Raw genomic sequence first — 6,833 nt, 5'->3', positions numbered from 1 at the left:
CGTACTATATTCGCTCTTCCACAAGGTGATTTTTAAAACAGCTTAATCAAAATTGAACTCACCTACATAAAATTCACCCATTTAGAGTGTACAATTCAACGGCTTTTAGTAAAGTCAGAGTTGTATAACCATCACCATAATCAATAGAACTGACCAATGGCTGTCATGTTCTCATTCAATCTTCTTTATCTTTATTTTTAATTTTATATATTTATTTTTTTTTACGCCTACAGCACCTGGTCTTCCTAGGTGGTCTCCCATCCAAGTAGTAACCAGGCCGGACCCTGCTTAGCTTCCGAGATCAGATGGGATTGAGTGTGTTCAGGGTAGCATGGCCACAGACTCATTCTATCTTCTTTATAACCCTATGGGAAAGGGTCGGCGAATCAGTCAGGGACTCAGGACAAGGGAGATTGAAGGGTGACCCCTGGGACTGCCAACCTTGGGGCTGTCTCCTCCGTGGGCCTGGTAAGGCAAGGTGGCGAGTCATACGGGAGCTGCAGCCTTGCTTACAGGAATGCACCCACTGCCGCCATCTGCCCGCCTGGCAAGGAGGAGCCGGGGCGTAAGTACCCAGCCTTCCTCTCCTCCCGCTCTCTGAGCACCAGTAGGGCCTCCTATTGGCCAAGCCAACCTGAAGTCAGAGGGTACAGGGCCTGGGCCACACTGTGACGGGGGTCGGACTCTCTTCTCAAAGCACGATGGGTCGGAACCTTCCCAGGGCAGTGACCATCCTGTCTTTATGGAGGGGGACACTGAAGTTGAGTGAAGCAGTGTCCCCTGCCTGAAGTCACTTGCCCGGGAGGCTACAAAAAATCAGCATTGAAGCCTGGCTCTGGCTGACGGCACGGCACGCCCAGTGGGAGTCTGTGGACTGGCCACTTACCCTCTCCGCCTGTCCAGTCAGACCATAACCCTAGCTGAGTCTCCGTCTAGAGATTTCTGGGAGAAGTGGATGAGGCCATGAAACTAGCAAAGGTCTTGCACTAGGGGAGGCAAAGGAAAGTGTTTTAATGCAGCTGCCAAGGAGCTGAGCGTGACTACTGGGATAAGGAGGGGGTGGGGTAGGAACTGAGTCCGAGCCTTGCTCTTCACAGGTGAGGGAAAGGAGGCCCAGAGAAGTTCTGTGACTTGCCCTAAGGTCACACAGCAAACTGGGGACAGAGCCTGGCCTAGAACTGGGTAGGGAGCTCTCTACTTGCCACTGATGAGACACCAACCAGAGGCTAAGCTGCCTCCCCGAATACCCGCTCAGAGGCCTGGGTAGGACCTGCTCAGACCCCTCCTCTGCCCCCAAATGAAGAGGTGTTCACTGCAGCCCAAGGCAGGAAATAATCCAAGTGTCCATCAGTAGGGCGTGATTAAGTAAGATACAGTCTTATAGGGATACAGTGTAGGTATGGAAAGATTGAAACAGGTTTACGACAGGAAAATACTTCTAAGACATATTAAGTTTAAAAAAAAGCAGGTTGCTAACTGAACAAGTCCCTGTGTCCAGAGTGTCCTCTGCACCTGACACCTGCGTCTTCCTTTGCCCGCGAAGGATCTGGCTACTGGAAAGCTCCAGATCCAAGGATCACACCAGCCTTGACTCTCGGCACCAGACTGATCTTAGCAGCGGAAAGAAACTGGACGAAAAGGCTGCGACTCGATTCTGGGGGAAGAAACTGCTCCTGGAGCTGGGCAGGCTGCCCACCCGGCGTGTCCCCCACCCATGCCCTGCTCCTGGGACCTGCCAGTGTTTGCCCACAGCCAGCTCATAAATGACACCCCCCCACACACCCACAAACGGCACATGGACCACAGCCCATGCACACGGAAATGTCCCAGGCACTGAACCGAGCACACGCCTCTCAGGTTCTCAGTATCATCATGTGACATGTATCTCCCCGTGGGGGGGATGCTTTGCTACCTGGGCACTTGCCATCTTGACCCTGGAGAGATTGCCCCTCCTGGGGCTGGCCAAGCCCTAGAGATTGTAATCTACTCACCTCCGAGCATACCTTTCATATGCAAACTAACCAATCCGGCGCCCACCTCCACTACTGGCTCTCAATCCTGTCACCACCGCCCCCTTGCCCTAATCACTCCAGCCGTGTACTGGACAGCTAGGGGCAGCCCCTACGCCCCAGAGTTGGGGTCATTCAAACTAGCCAATCCTCAACCTGCCTGCTGCCTCGCCTGCTCCTTTTCAGAAACCACAACGAGTCTCTTGCCCACGTTCTCCCCAGGCTTCCTCTGCCTTTTGACTGGTACTGGCGCTTCCTTGCATGGCCCTGCATAGCATGGTTTGCCCGCCCCCGCCCCTTAGAAACTGAGTAGCACCCCATCTTGGCAGTGGCAGCCACCTCCTGATCTGCTGGCCTCACGTTACCTGAGTCGTAATGAAACTTACGTTTAAAACACTCGTAATAGCTGACTCCCAAGATCTCGGCCTGCTGCCCTGCCTGAGCCCCCTCTCGGAGGCAGTCAGTCCCCTTGGACTCTGCCTCTGTGGGGGTGTGAATGGCTTCCTGCATCGCCGTCTTGTCTTCCACTTCCCAGGGTTTGGACGTCTGTGTCCCCTGTGTGTCGGCCTGTCCACAGAGCCGAGCCTGGGGCTTCTCTGACTAATGTCTGCACCCTCCACAGACCATAAGCCCCGAGACGGTGTGACAGAATAGGTGCTTGCGAAGCATCTGTGCTGCCCTAAGCCATGGCCTCATCTGACCCTCCCAGCCGCTCTCTGAGGCAGGCGGGTATAGAGTCTTGTACCCATTTTACAGGGAGAGAAAGAGGGGCCTAGAGAAGCGAGGTGACCACCCAGTGGCTACACGGCGGTCCAGAGGTGGAACAGGGGTTCGAATCTACGCCCGAGCCTCTGAATCCACGGGTGTTTTCTCAACGACTGTGCTTCAGGATCTTGTGTTCCAGCCTGCAGGGCCAGGCTTGTACCCAGCCATTCTAAAAACGACGAAAGCGAGCCGGCAGGCAGGCCATGGGGAGGGGACAGACCCGCGAGCCGGGTCTGGGGACCCCGGCAAACGATGCGCCCCGGGCCTTGAAATGAAGTTGAAAAGACCTGATTTATAATTGGGAAAAAATCCCAAGTGGAGTCACAGTCGCCCTGCTTTTGTTTTTCCTTTCCATAGTTGTTGGTGATCCCCAAAAGCAAGTTGGCAGGGGCGCTGCTTTGGAGGTTTCCTGTTCTTCCTATTCTGTCCCCTTCCCTCACCAAGGGGCCTGGTCCTCCGCTTCCCTTCAATTCACCCTCAGAGGACACATGTCCCCACTGGGCCCCGGGCTAAGTTCTGCAGTGGCATCTCCTCCCTGGATATGCTGCATAGATGAGTGAACGGATGGATGAGTGTAAGGGCTGAGGGACAGGTTCTTCCCAAGCCCCCTCCCCAGGGAGACCTTCTCTAGTCATACTGTGTAGAATTGCCGCCCCCTCCCGCCCCCCGCCCCCTGCCCGGCAGCCGGCTCTCTGGGCCTCTCGCCTGTTCTCCTGTTCTCGTCTCTCCCTAGCACCTCCCCCATCCTGACAGGGCCCTGGGACATTCTGCAATCACCACTGCCTTTCTCCCTTACGGCAGTGATCTTGGTCTCTTCCATTCACCGCTGGGTCCAGCATAAGCCTGGCCCAAAGTGGGCACGATGGCGAATGAGTGCCTCTGTGTGCTGCTTGTCCATTCTCCTGGGCTTGAGATGGTCATCCCCACCAGATGTCCACGGCCATCTCCTTCGCCAAGCCATCTAAGTGAACCAGCTTTGTCAGGTGCGATGATGGGGACACTTCAACAATACGGACATTTTAACAATTCTTCCAATCCATGAACGTGGGACATCCTTGCATTTGTCTAAGGCTTTTTAAAGTTATTTCATCAATATTTTATCATTTTCAGTGTACAATTCTTTCATTTCTTTGGTCAGCTTCATCTCTGAGTATTTATTCTCTTTGTTTTTATTATGAAGAGATTGTTTTCTTAATTTCCTTTTTGGATAGTTTGTTATTTGTGTATAGAAACATGACTGATTTTTGTACATTGACTTTGAATCCTGCCAATTTACCAGATTTGTTTATTAGTTCAACAGGTTTTTCTTGTTGAATCTTTAGGATTTTCTACATATATGACCATGTCATCAGCAAACGGAGAAAATCTTACTTCTTTTCCTATTTGGATGGCTTTTATGTTTTTTCTTGTCTAAGTGCTCTGGCGAAGACTTCCAGGACTATATTGAATAGAAGGGGTGAGAGGGGGCATCCCCGCCTTGTGCTGGAATCTCAGGGGGAAAGTTTTTCATATTTCTCATTGATCTTAATGTCAGCGGTGGGCTTTTAATACAGGCCCTTTACTGTGTTGAGGTAAGTTCATTCTATATCTATTTTGTTGAGAGTTTTTATCATGAATGGATGTAGAATTTTGTCAAATCCTTTTCCTGCATCTATTGAGATGATCATGTGGGTTTTTTTCTTTCATCCTGTTAGAACAGCTATTATCAAAATGACAAAAGATAACAAGTGTTGGCAAGGATGTGGAAAAAAGGAAACCCTTGTGCACTGTTAGTGGGAATGTAAATTGGTACAGCTGTTACGGAAAACAGTATGGAGGGTCCTAAAAAATAAAAAATAGAAGTACCTTAAGATGCAATAATTCCAATTCTGGATATATATCTGAAGAAACTAAAATCACTATCTCCAAGAAATATCTACATTCCCATGCTCATTGCAACATTATTCACAATAGCCAAGACATGAAAACCACTTACAGGTCCACCAGTGGATGAATGCGTAAAGAAAATATACTATATATTTAAACAATGGAATATTATTCAGCCTCTTCAAAGAAGGAACTCTTGTCACTTACAACAACATAAATGAACCTAGGAGGTAATGCTAAGTGAAATAAAGCAGACACAGAAGGACAAATATGATCTCACTTACATGCGTAATCTATAATAATGAAACTCATAGAAGCAGAGTAAAACGATGGCTGTTTGGGGCTGGGAGGAGGGAGAAATGGGGGATGGTAGTCAAGGGGTACAAAGTTTCAAGCACAGGTATACGAGATGAATAAGTTTTGAGATCTCGGGTACAGCGTGGTGAGTATAGTTAGCAACACTGTATACTTAAAATTTCCCAAGAGTAAATCTTGTGTTCTCACGGCACAAATAAAGGTAAATGAGGTGACCGACATGCTCGTTAGCTTGATTGTGGCGATTATTTCACAATGTATGTATATCAAAACATCAAGTCCTACGCCTTAAATATATACAATGTTTATTTGTCAATCATATCTCAATAAAGATGGGGGAAAACTCCTCAAAAGGAACACACTCTCTGAACCAGCCATCACACTTCCAGGATGTACACGCAAAATGATCATGGGATACAGTCGATTCTCGTTATTGGCAGTAGTCATGTTTGATGAAGTTATCGTGAACACTGAATTAGCAGACACTGGACCGCTGCTCCTGGAGAAATACAGGGTTAGGGTCCTGTGAGCCACTGGTCACAACGATTTAACAACTGATCAACATGTAACCTTTTTTCATGTGTGTTTCTGTTTAAAGACACCTTATTTAATATACCTGGCTGATTTCTTAACATTGAACTTGCAGCCAGTGGCTATAACTCATGCCTGAACGAAGCTTTTCTAACACACGTATTTTCTCCAAAAGGTGCACCCCAACCTTCTTACGTTCTGGATCACTAGCCAGCACTTCAGTGCTACGCTGGGGGGCATTTTAAGCAGCAAAATCACTAAGAAAAAGCACTAAATTGTGAAACATTTGGCACTAAATAGATGGCAAATGGGACACTTATTTACAGTTTGAGAGCTGAAACAAGAAAGCCAAGTGTCACCTTGCTTGATCTTAGCTGGGTACATGTATGTCAGGTGACTCACAATTTTTGCTGCTCTGTGATAGTCCAAGAATGACTGTGAAATTGCCTTGAGTACTGATTTGGGGGTTGCATTGAAATTTTAGCAAGTAGGCAAATTCAAAATTACAGCCATCTCCCCAAGTTATGACACCCAAAAATGTCCCCAGACACTGCCAAATGAGAACCACTGGGTTCGATAAACTAAGAGTCAGACACACGATGGAATGCTCTGAGGCTTTTAAGAAGGATGGTGTATAAATGCCTTGAAAAGATTTCCATGACATTTTTGAGTTAAAAAAATAAAAGACGGGTGAAAACTGGATGTACACTAAAATCTCATTTTTACCTCTTGGTGTGTGTGTGTATGCACATACATGTAGAGGAAAGAGAATGAGAGAGAAAACGTGAATGCTTTTCTGCTTTCCTGCTCGACCAGCAAGTTCAAAGTCTTTGTAGCCAACAAAATCTTGAGCCTGAATTTCAGAGTCGACTGGAGACACAGACTCGAGGGCCGTGGCTATTTGCCGCTCTGGCCTCAGCCCTTTGCCGAGGATGGTTTGGGATCTGGATTCAGGCCTGTACTCCTCCTGGCACTCCTGGCAACTGTCCACCAACCCCTGGGCTGACACACTGACCCTCTCTGGCCTCGATCTGCTCCCCGTCCTCTCTCTCCATCCTTCGGCCTGCTCGCCACCACACACCCTTGGGAGCAGTTCTCGCTTAGCTGGGGCCCTGATCCTCCACTCAGCTGGGGCCAGCACTGTCCCCTAGGGACAGGACCTGGGCCCTACTACCAGCCTCTACCTGGAGCTCCCGTCAGAGGGACACCGCCTGGCACCACGCCACGCTCCCTCAGCTCCCCGCCTGAGCCTTGCCCCGCCCCCTGCCCTTGCAAGCCTTTCTTCATCTGGACGGTGCTCCGGCAGAGCCCCTCACCTTCCAGCTGCACCCCCAGAGAACAGCATCG

General features: G+C 49.2%; 1 pseudogene; it reads right to left on the bottom strand.

Moving 5' to 3' along the window:
* Positions 1–224: 224 nt before the first annotated feature.
* On the bottom strand, positions 225–343 carry LOC112475356 (annotated as a pseudogene).
* Positions 344–6,833: the final 6,490 nt, after the last annotated feature.

This window comes from Pteropus alecto, unplaced genomic scaffold, assembly GCF_000325575.1.
Source record: "Pteropus alecto unplaced genomic scaffold, ASM32557v1 scaffold40, whole genome shotgun sequence".
Classification (NCBI taxonomy): domain Eukaryota; kingdom Metazoa; phylum Chordata; class Mammalia; order Chiroptera; family Pteropodidae; genus Pteropus; species Pteropus alecto.
The sequence above is the reverse complement of the archived record's forward strand: the minus strand, read 5'-3'. Positions and strand labels throughout refer to the sequence as shown.